At 41.7% G+C, this 12606-nt stretch overlaps 1 protein-coding gene across 1 annotated transcript in view; it reads right to left on the reverse strand.

Annotated features, from left to right (window-relative positions):
• Positions 1-12606, reverse strand: part of LOC310944064 (phosphatidylinositol 4-kinase alpha-like) — a 131998-nt gene that overhangs the window by 73726 nt on the left and 45666 nt on the right. The gene's annotated exons all lie outside the window — the stretch shown is intronic.

Below are 12606 nucleotides of genomic sequence, written 5' to 3' on the forward strand. Positions count from 1 at the left end.
TGACTTTGACCCGGAGTCAGAAGACACTGTCGCTCGTGAAACACCTCCACAACAGACGTTATTCTTCTTCTGTGGTTCAATGTATGCAACCGGATGTGCCCGGACTAGTGCCCGGGGCAGGAGGATCTGCTGTTCCGGAGAACCGCTGTTTACGTAACCGGACTGGGTTTTTTCAGAGATCCTGTTGAGCCCGAGATTAAAATACAACATAGTGTTCTCAGCAGTGGCTGAACTGTTTGTTTAGAACCTTCAGGGTTTCTAAAACAAGGTAATGATGCAGATACACACTAAAAAACAGCGTGAATTGGAACTTCCGGTCTAGGTCCGCTTTAATACACACAGCACATGTTTAGACTTTAAATTGCCAATTTCTCACCTCAAATTATCTTAAAACTGCGTGCGAAGTTATTCCGCTTCCACAGTCTTTCTCTCTTGGACGCCATTGCTCACTGTAGCCACAAGCACAACAACCTTGCGTAGTGACCCCTACTGAACGGGTGGGAAATTGCAGTGCGTATCCGTCACCACGACGGAGAATGCTCGAGGTGTCTCTATAGTTAAGCAGTCGGATAACGCATTACGCATTCGGAGAAGTATAATGTGGCCTTCAGGCCTCTGCTCCACTCCCTCCCCCTCCTTCTCTCTCTGCACCTCCTCTCTCCGCTCCTGCATTGGCAGAAAGAGTCACAGGAAGTCCAAAAACAACAAGGTCGGGTAAGTGGTATGACTCTTATAACCCTTCTGTCATACCTATTGTTGGGCCTAGCCATTGTCATCTGTTGAGGCCTACTGGGAAGTCATTAAGCCTGGTGAAAAGTTTGGGGTCATAAAAGGCCTCATGGTTGACAACAAAGAAAGAGAGGCCATCCCCCCAAGGCGTCCAGCTGTGATGGACTCATTCCCCACAAACCAGTGCGACAGATGACGTCAACACACAACTACTGACCCATTGGTGGACATCACGGGAAACTGAAAGAACCCCAGAGTTCAGCCTCTTCAACCGTATCTGTCCGCGGGAGCTGACGTATGTGTTCAAGGAGAAGAACACCCTGAAGATCTACATCCTTGCTGGCCAAGCTGTGAAGATTCTTCTTTGTTCATTCCTACCCCATTTTTGTTTTTTCCCCTTTTTTATTTCCCTTTTGATCAGAGACTCAGTGAATAACTCCCTGCGAGTTATTCCTTGCTATACCGGCAGAAGAGGAGACCGTGCTCCTAAATCACCATCGACCAGCTGTCCCTGTCGTGAGTCGGTGGACCACGTATTACACAGCTTCAGAGCCGCGATACGAGACGCCCGCTCTCTTCTCCGATACCGGTACTGACCTAAGGACGGATTTGAATCGCGTGAAGCGATACCAGAACCACCATGGAGGAACCACCATGCTCGACCCCGCAGCGCTCCAGCCAGTGGCCCCACCAAACATCCAAGAGTGCCGATGCCCAACGCCAGCTCCTGCCGTGTAAGCAGTCAGCCGCCCACCACCGCACCTTCCGGGAGGTGCGCCGTGATGGGCAGCAGCAATGCCCCCCAGTCCCCCCCAGCCGAGCGTAGACGACCCGGTCCCCCCACATCCAGCGATACACCCAAGACGCCCCCCACCCAGACAGCCAGCCCACAACTCGACCGAGGAGCGAGCAGGGGTCGGGTATCCGGGAGAGTACTCATGCCCAATCCCCAGCCCCCGCCCTCCAGGGATGGCTTGGTGGTGAGTGTGTGTGTGCATGTGTGTGTGATATGGGGTATAGAATATGAGGTATGTTGTAAACTAGTGTGAAATTAAAATGAAGGGGGAAGGCATGGCACGGACGCCCCACTGCTGGCGGACAGTGGACGTCAACGTGCTCCCTCACCCACCAGACCCTGCTGTCTATGAAGCGATAAAATTAGGGGGGAGAGCTGTAGATCGTCAGGGGCCGTGGGGAGTGGTCCCACCATGTGGTGGTTCCAACTCCCATCAGCCCCGCCATACCTCCCCCCAGTGCCCTAAATGTATGTGGGGAGGTGTATGCATCCTGGAGGGATATTGAGGTGGGCAAGAGCAACCCTCCCGCAGGTTGCCAGCTTCCTGACTGGCAGAGCCATGTGCCCCGACCCTGCCCAGGTCCCCGTCCAAGAAGGTCCGTCCAGGTCAGGGACATACCTCAGCGCCCCACGAGCATCACCAGAGCGGAGGGGCAGATCCACCCCCACCTGACCAGGGGGTAGGCCAACGATGGGCACAGCCCCCCCAGATGAGGCGGGGCCCCCACCCAGACCACCACGACTTGACCTGTTCATTATTAAGTTTTGGTAGCTCTATGGAGTTTAAAAATGTGTTTGTCTGTACTAGATGAGTTATTGTTCGATGAGTATAAGTTTTTATAAAAATCTCTAAAAATTTTGTTTATTTCTTCCGGTGCATGGGTTAATTTACCGTCTGAGTCTTTAATGGAATGAATAGTTGTTTTTTCCTTATTTAGTTTAAGTTGGTTTGCTAGGTATCTATTGGATTTATCGCTATGTTCAAATTTTTCCAAGCGTAATCTCTCCAGTTGGAACTGTGTTTTTCTTTCTGTTATTTTGTTTAATTCAATTTAATTTTCTTATATTGTTCAGAAGGTGCTCATCTTTGGATGTAGCGTAAGCAGTCTTTAGTGTTTTAATGTGATGTTCTAGTTCTGATTCATGTAATTTTTCTTCTTCTTTTTAAATGAGAAGTAGGAGATTATTCTACCCCGCACTACTGCTGCCCGTCTTTTAACCAACACTAATAGAAGAGAGCACATCACCCCTGTTCTACACTCTCTCCATTGGCTTCCAGTCTCTTTTAGAATCGATTTTAAACTTTTAATGTTTGCCTTTAAAGCTCTTCATGATCTTGCCCCATCTTATTTATCTGAGCTTTTAACTGTTCGTGATCCGGGTAGAGCTCTGAGGTCAAACAACCAAATGTTGCTGGAAGTGCCCAGGTCAAAATATAAACACTGGGGTGATCGAGCCTTTGCTGTTGCTGCTCCCAGGCTCTGGAATAAACTCCCTGTTGAGATGCGTCTTATCTCTGACCTGGGCCTCTTCAAATCAAGGCTAAAAACCTATTTATTTAGGATGGCTTTTAATACCGAGTAGTATGGTGACACTTTTTATCTTTTGTCTTCTTATCTTTTATCTGATTCTATCTTATTTTATTTTGAACTATTTTATTGTTTTTATTGTTTTTAATTACTTTTATGTGTTTCCTCTTTATTTATTTATTTCTTGTAAAGCACTTTGGATCACCGAAAGGATTGTTGTAAAGGGCTGTATAAATAAAGTACATTTACATTTACATTTACACTACTGCTTTTGTAGCCTCCCAGAGGACACCTGGTGGTGTTCCTGGCAGGTGTCCACTTATAAAATATTGACCACTCTTTTTCGAAGTATTTGATGAAATTTGGATCCTCTAGTAATGATGTATTAAATCTCCAGTTTCTGAATGGTGGTGTGGTGTTCTTATTAGTTATATTTAGTGAGACTGGTGCATGGTCACTGATAGTGATAGGGTGGATCTGAGTGTCTGTGATGTCTGAGAGAAGTGAGCTGTTGGTCAGAAAGAAGTCAATTCTAGAGTAGGAATTGTGTACAGGTGAGAAAAAGGTGTATTCTTTGACAGCTGGATGACAAGAGCGCCAAGCATCACAAAGACCATAGTCATTCATGTTCCTGCCTTACTGAGCCTGTCGAATTCTGGGTCGAGTGCCATGTTGAAGTCCCCTCCCATTATGAGTGTCGTGTCTAGGTGAGTGGACAGTGTGGTGAAGAAAGTGTGGAAAAAGGAGGGGTCATCAACATTTGGACCATATATGTTCGGAATACAGAAGTCTCTGTTGTTGAGTATTATAAATCTACGTTCTGGGTCTGTTGTAGTATTTTTATGTGTGAAATGTAGTTTTCTATTGATCATGATAGCTACTCCTCTCTGTCTTGAGTTGTAGTTTGCTGTGTATATGTGGGGAAATTGTGATGAAGTGAACTGGCAATCTGTCTTAGACACGTGTGTCTCTTGTAGTCAGACAATGTCTGCATGAAGGCTATTTAAGTGATTAAGAAATTTAAGCTGTTTAAGCTTAGAGCCAATTCCGTGCACATTCCAAGTGACAAGCCTGAGTGTATTCATGTAACCTTATCTATTTATGTAGTGTAAACTATGTGTATTCTCTGTGCGCAAATGTGTGTGTGATTGAAAATCTTTATGTAGCACCTCTACCAAGGAGAGTCGAGCGTTTAGCAGTTTAGCGTTTATGGAGGTAAGGATCTCCATAAATTCGCTGTCCGGGAGTGATGTTGCCCCGGGAGAATTCTCCGGGCGGCTGCGTTTGGAGGAGGGAGTAGCTGCTGTTTTTTTTTTTTTCTCCATGACAACTCGCTAAAAGTACTCGTCGATGTATTTCTCCAGATCCTCCAGTCTTCCCCCGATTGTCCAATTCCCAAGTAGAAGGAAAATATGATTTAGAAGTGTTCTTTTCCCTTAGCTAGAGATTGGTTAGCGATGTTTAGTTGTTTGTGTTAGATGCGCGCCGCCATGTTTGATTTGCACACGTCTCACTCATACTACCACATGCATGAAAATCCAAACTCTTAACGTCTTATTATTGAACACGGGTAGTGCACACCCGGTAGTTTCATTGTGTTTTATTGTTTATGTGCTTTTTCTTTGTGTCTCACACACGGCTGTAACTTGTTTAGGATAGTATTTGTTAGCTAAAGCTAGCGGACTGTATAGCTGAATTGCGGCGCCGACCACACAGCTGATTAATTGTTTACTATTCTTTCGTAATCGATCGTAATAGAAGTCTAAATTTGACCGGTAAAACGGCATATTTGCTGGATAAACTCCAGCTAAATCTGTGTGGTTGAATTAGGTTCCTATTTCTCCTACGTGTCTCCCCTTTGTTGCTGTGAATTGTTCCTGTGTATCGCGATCCTGTGTCTTCAACACAGCTCGTGATCACTTATTGAGAGGGAAACTTCCGTGATCTGCTAAAACCACAGTTAAGTCGGTCATCGCCGGACAAACTGTGTGATCTACAGAAGTCTTCTGATCAGACACGTCCCCTTTGTCTACCTCACTTCCAATTCTCCGCGTCACTGCTGACTCCATTTCCTCCTTTAACTCTTCTCATTTACGCAGCGCCCCCGCTGGTGAAAGACGGAAGAGCTGAGTGGCGAAATCAGAGCACGAGCGCCATATCGCATTGCCTCTCGGTAACCGCGAGTGACGCCCTTTTTATGTGACGTAGCAGCCACCTTTTGTAAACCAAAAGTGGGAGGAGCGTCGCCGTGACAACCGTCATGTCAGAGACCCCTCCTTCTTGTTTACCTTTTGGCTTTGTTTGTTTACTTCCTGTTTCCCACTCAGTCACCAGCTGCCAAAGTGACACGTCCCCTTTACATACACTCACACACATACTTCTGCACTCATGTCCATGCCCCTTTTCTGCACATTTGAACACTTTTATCAGTAGTTATTTAGATTAGAGGATTGATGTTTGTTTGTGTTATTGATCAATTTAATACTTCAATAAATGTTAAACCTTTATTTTAAAAGTACTGTTTCTGTATTTTGTGCTTGCTTGTTTGTGACAAAGGGTAATTGAAAGAAGCCAGTGTACGATCTCACACCTTCCTTGTTAATTATTAAATAATACTAATTTACTTATTATTAATTACTGACAACTGAAAGTCGAGAGACACTTGTAGGTCATTAAGTGACAGTATTTCTGTCATTCTCCTCGCCTTAAGAGGAGTGGTGCCCCGTTTTTAAGAAAATTAATAACAAAATTAATTATTAAAATAATTAATCATTTGTATTAATATTTTCTCACCAATTACTAAGTTGAATCACAACACTATACTCTTACCTCCAAAGAGGTCAGTGAGTTTAAACATAGAAGAAGAGGAGATATATCCGATGATAGAAATGCCTAAACCGAGAGCTGGGGATGGGCAGAATGTAACAATAAGAGTGAATAGAGTGTGGACAGAGGGTGACGTTAATCAATCAGAAGAGGAGGAGGACGGGGAGGATGGAGATTTGAAGGAGCTGCTACAATTGTGGCAAATTTGGGCATTGGGCTCAACAATGTAAAATTCCAAAGGGCAGAGGTCAAGAAGGCTGGCAAGGGGAAGGAGGAAGGAGACCCAGACAAATTGATGATTTATTGGCATGATTAGACAATAAACAGGGTTGGGAGGGTTACTTTAAAAATGTAGTCCGATTCAGTTACTAATTACCTGTTAAAAAATGTAGTCAGTAACGTAATCTAAGAACCACAATATTAAAGTAATGTAATTTGATTACTTTAAGTTACTTTTGGATTACCGCAATACAAATTCTGTGTATACAACAGAACACAAATATATAACTTGAAAACTGTAAAACAGTTTACAAAGCAAAAATCTGCTTCTTTACAATGCAAACTGAAAAATGCTTTTTAGTTCAAAACATTGTTTAAGAGGATCCTCACTAAACAATCCAGTGTCACTTATATGTCCCCCCAAATTACCCATACAATTTCCTAATATAATCTGCTATTTTAATACCTTGTTGTGATCTAAAGCGTTAGTGACCCACTTCAGTCACTGCAGGTGTTTCAGGCAATTTTGTAACGTACAAGCCCCACAAGGTGGCAGTAGCTACATTTAAAGTGCCTATGGGGCCCTCGCAAGTCAACGAGTTTTCCACGATGAAGTCCATGCAAATGTTTCACAATAAAAGCCTATTGAGCTATTTATGCCAGAGGACTTTTTATATGAGACAGACACAGCAAGTGTTGAGTTTGTATTAACAATGTTTTTTTAAAAGGGCAAACGAGAGCGAAACAAAACGAGCCTTCGCACTACAGCATGTTAAATCACAAAAGAAATTTAAAAAAAACTTCAGTGATCATTTAGCTAAATGATGTTACGGTATTCATATTTGAACGTCATGCTCAAACTTCAAAACTACCAAAAAACACGTACCATCCCGGTCACCAGCAGCACCCACAGACCCAAAATAGTAGCAGCAGCAGCAGTAGCAGTAGTACTAACAATAACAATGACAGCCCGAGCCTGGTTAGCAGGCTTACTAATGTTAACTTTAACAGAATTTCTGTACGTTAAGCTTACCGTTAAATGTTTCTTTAAATTCGATGTGGAGTCCTTGGACGATGACAGTGTGTGCACAGCTGGGAGACTTAGCTTGCACTGTACAGTGATGTTGTCCCCCCTTACTTCTTTAGAAATAAAGTAATGGCGAAATTTCCACGCAGTGAAAGCATTTTTTTCTCTCGCGCTCGAGGTCATAATGAGCTGTCTGGCTTCACTTGAGAGCAGAGTGTCGTTGTCAGTGGCGTGCACAGACATTTTGGGGGGCAGGTGCTCAGTGAAAAATAAGGTCACTTTATGTGGCATGTAGAACTGACGGCTGCCTTATTATAGCAGTGTGAGATTTAAAAATTAAATAAACATTACAGGCACATGTTGAACGTAATTACATATTTATTTATTGTGAGCGTGACCACGCTCTAGGGTAAGTGTAACACTAACCCTAACCCTTACCCTGTTGGATATTTCATAGCTGCTATGTTTTTAATTGTGTCATCTCTTTCACATACAGCTGCTAAATCATGCCTTTCTTGTTCTCCCTCATTTGTCATCAGACAGCACTTCTGATTCTGTAACTGTGCATAGACTTGGTGCTGCTATGGACTCTGCTTCCTGTGTAGCTGAATCAGGAGATTCATCTATCTCAACATTTTTGCTGGTAGATGGCCTACTGCTTCCCTGCTGTAGCTGCCTAGAATAGAATAATAATAGTTTTAGTAATAGCCTATTTTTTAAGGTTGAATATAGCCTATTAAGGCAAATACAAGATTACTGCAAGTCTTGTAACATAGAAATAACTTGTTGGTACAAAATAATATAATTAGCTAAAAAAATAGTTTAATGCCTAATTTAGTACAACCACTTTTTGTAGTTAAAATAAAATGTGGACAGCTTTTTAAGATATTTCAGTAAAATTAGAGGAACAGTTCAACTTTAAAATCTGAGCTTTAAAATGCCCTAAACAGTGAACATGACTCTTGACTCTGACCTTTCATCTTCATCTTCCTCCTTGCTGCTGGTGGATGTTTTTACCCAGGAGAACAGAGAGCTGTGGCCTCATGTACAAAGACTTGCATGGATTTCCTACTAAATCTTGGCGTACGCCAAAACCCAGAAACTGTCGTACGCACAAATAAATTCAGATGTATCAAAGTGTGCGTACGCATGGATCCAAGCACGTTTCCTTTGTACATCCCAAATCAACGTGGAATTGAGCGCACATGCAGAGGTGCCAAACTCCTCCCTGTCCACGCCCCATTTACATATGCAAATCAATTTAAATAGGCCCTGCGATTCACCTCTTTGATCAAATAATGGACTGAACAAAGAAAAGTAAAGGAATTTCACACAGTCTGAGCAAGAGATTCAAGAGTGAATGAAAAAAGTGAATGAAAACGCACAGGGAGATTTTGTTTGACACCCTGTCAACAGGTATAAATATGACAAAAAAGACGTGAGTGGGAACGTGTGTGAGTCTGTGGGATCAGAGCAGCGCACACACACACGCACGCACGCACACACACACACACACACACACACACACACACACACACACACACACACACACAATACACTCACAATACACATCGCTCGTGCATAAAGATGGCAGGACATTAAACACTTTGACTCATGTTTAATTTTTTTTTTTTTTCTCACAATTAAAGAATGCAGAAGTGTGCCGCGGCTGACATTTGCAACTTTACACCCGCTTTTACTGACATGAATACTGAACACAGAGAGACAATCAGGGGCTTGTTAGAAAGCTCTGTAGCTCTAATTTCACCAGCAGAAAAAGCAAAGTAAACCAAAAACATGAGCCAGCCTCCAGCCTGTTCAATTTGCGCATCACATATGATTTGAACATTGATGGAATGAAAATGTTTCCTATTAACGTAAACACATTCTGTGACGGCGCTTTTATAGCGATGTGTGTGCAGTCAATAGCTCCGATTACATTAGGTAAACCGGCTCTCGCTGAAAATTGCGCTTTAATGTTGGCCTGTTTAACACCATTGTATGGGAGTGTGATGTACCTGGATGACATTCGGATGATTCCATCCCACACAGCTAGCCTGGCTCGGCTCAGGGTTGACTGGAACACTCCTGACCGCATCGGCTTATGAGCCAATTATCATTGTTTGCAAGTAAATCCTCGCGTTCCCTAAATACTCGCTCACGTCAGATTGTTCATAAGTGTGTCTCTGATGTGCACATCAATCTGATAACTACATGTTTTCACATTATTAAAAGTTTCCCAGCATCACCACTAAGTGTCGCCAAAGGAACAATAGCTGGAGAAACGGGCGTACACCAGCCATGAAGTTGGCGTGGGCACCGCACATTTCCACGGTCATTTCACGTTTCATACATCTGAACGTGAGCGTGGAAAAGGACGTACGCCACGTTTTTGTGCGTACGCAACCTTCGTACATGAGGCCCCTGCTCCCCTGGGCTGCCTGCTGTAACTCCCTTTGTTTTTCCTTTCTTACCCTCTCCTTTCTAGGCATTATGCTGCAATTGAAAATAGACCAACAATATGAATAAGACTCTTTGGTTATATTTCAACAAAGCACAGGGCTACTGTTTCTGTTTGTCATTTAGCAAATACATTTATAATAATATTATAAGTGTTAATTATGTAGCCTAATGTTAACCTATACAATAGCCTACTAAATATTCATCTTAAGTAAGTATACTGATAGATTCACATGCTGTAGGATACCAATGACAAACTCTTGCGGTGGTCATCATCACGTCATATCTATTATTGATTTTGGGTAGCGTCTAGCTTGTTAAGCAGGTGAGCAGTCGACTAATTTATGCCCAGCTGTGTGGCGTTGAGAGAGGCTACTTCACAGCAGAGACAAATAAATGCAAGTTATAGCTTGGCAACTGAGGCTTAGGGGGCAAACAACACACTCGACTCGATTCATTTATGTGTTACCTGGCTGGTGGGCAGGAGAGGAGGTGTGAGCGGCTGCAGGCTGTGCACTGTCGCCGCCTCCGTTTGTGTCCGCTCTGCACGTTCACGTTGACAGAAGTGTGTGCGGGTTCGGTGGGGGGTGGAGGGAATATTAATTGGGGCATTATTATCACATGCTTTTAATTGACGAGCACTTATAGATGATCATGTAAGCATGATCATCTAGCACCACCTAGTGTCCACCTAGACACCTGTGCACGCCACTGGTCGTTGTGACTGACTTGTCGTGAACTGTAGTAATGTGTGCTCGCGTGCATACGGCATTGCCGCATTGGCAAGTGTTGGATTAATTTATACATTCACATTCATTCATCATCATATATTTAATTGTAATCCAACTAATAATCCCAACTAATTTTTCCAGATGTATCGGTAATCTGATTACGTCTTTTTTTTCTGTAACTGTAACGGAATACAGTTACTGTTTTTTTGTATCCTAATTACGTAACGCCGTTACATGTAGTCCGTTACTTCCCAAGCCTGACAATAAAACAGTTCATGCACCTACACCCACACATGCACACACACACACCAGAACATAGAAGATGAGGAGTAAATGGTGTTTTTGCATGAGGTCAATGCAGATTGTGGAGAGAGATGGTGTGAGTGGATATATTCTTAAACCGATGAGCAAATACTGAATTTTATTAGGGAGTTGATTGTTATAGTGGATATATTCTTAAACAGAATGTGTTTTAATTCGCATTTTGGTTGGCAGACATTGCATGTAGAAAGTTTGGAAAAGAAAAAGAGAGGGAATGACTCTAGACAAAAAGATAGACCATGTCTAGAACATTATTTAATTCAATGTTTGATCTGCTGCAGGCAGCCGATATGTAAAAAAAAAAGGAAAGAAGAAGTGGAAGAAAGGAAAAAGTACGTTGATCAGGAAAGACTGTGGAAAGTAGTGAGTATGTTGAAGTTAATAAAATGAAAATAAAAAATAATGAAAACAAAAGTAATAATAAATGAACACAGTAAGCAAATAAACAACAGAAACTGTGTATTTTGTAACACGAACTACATACCAACAAGCAAATTATTTATAATTGTTAAATTCGGCTTAAATAGAAAGTTTCTGATTGAGAGTAAAAGGTAGAAGCTGGCTTTTCTGAGAAAGCCAAGCTGAGAGATTTCATTATTTGGAAAAGAGCTGGATTTTGAGTTGTTGGGGCTCAGCTCAGTTAAACTTGTTTCATGTGTTTTATATAGTGAATGTGAATGGATGAATGGGACAATTGAAGCTGTTCAAGAGTGCTTTGAAAGACCCATTTGATAAATAGTAATAGTTTTGAAATGAAAGTGTGACATGATTTTGTTTCATTGCAAATGGCTTTGTCTCATTATAGACAATGAGTCTGCTGTGTGGATGTCGATGTGAAAATGACTGAAGTGGTTATGAACTAACATATATATAATATATATATTTATATATATACCAGTCACTATATGTTTAAAATAATAATTAATTAAATAATTAAGTGAAGTTTACTGTATGAAGAAACATATGGATACATAATCTACAATTAGGCTCAGGAGATATAGGAGTAATAATAGTAATAGTAATAATATCTACTATTACTAATAATAGTAGTAATAATTTGCACAGATGAATTCTAATGGATCTAATTGAAATACATCTTGGAACAAAAAAATAAATAATTTCATTTTTTTGGGAAAAATGAAATAAATGGAAGTTATGAGAAATTATACAATAGTAATGAGGAAATAATTGAGATTTGTGTATGAAATAATGTAATACGTTTGTAATCTCTGTAGGTAGTTCAATACTCGACTGAGTATTCCATTACCAGATTGACAGTTTAAATATTTAGTTATGAATCGTGTAGTCATTAAAAAAATTAAGTAATAACTGCTGATAGTTTGTCATTGAATTGAAATAGCACCATTAGATAACCTAAGGGGGGAAGTAGTAAAAAAAAGAAGAAGAAAAGTTGAGGATATTTGCATTGTCATCAAATAACCCATATTACATGACTGCCCTCCATAGGCTAGTCCATAGGTTTGTTTTATTTTCAGAAAAGACGATGGAAGCTCAGCTTGAGACACAGAAGTTGAGTGACTGATGCTGCTTGTGAATCCGTGTACCCGAGGGGGGTCCAAAGGAAGTGGAAGAGCCAATGAGAGAAGGAGCCTGAACTGTGATGAGAACAACATCAACAGCAGTTTAGTCTAAAGGAGCATGACATTGTGTCAACTGAGCAAGTACAAGGGAGTGTACGACAAGATCAAGGCCAGTATCGGGTCTGAGAGTAATGCAAATATAAGGAAAATGTTGAAGAGAGCAACAGCTCAAACAGCAGAAAATCGACTGTTGGCCCGGAACATCAGCAACAGGATTCATTGATTCAATGTATTCTGGACATACATCACATGAGGAGGCAACGCTACTGAAGTTTTAACATTCAAATTGTAAAATGGAGTACAAGCGTGTGGTTGCCGGGGCAGCGGGACCGTGAGAGAATTTCCCTTTCTAGAAGGATAATGGAAA

The sequence above is a fragment of the Microchirus variegatus genome (genome assembly GCF_963457635.1).
Source record: "Microchirus variegatus genome assembly, chromosome: 23".
NCBI lineage: Eukaryota > Metazoa > Chordata > Actinopteri > Pleuronectiformes > Soleidae > Microchirus > Microchirus variegatus.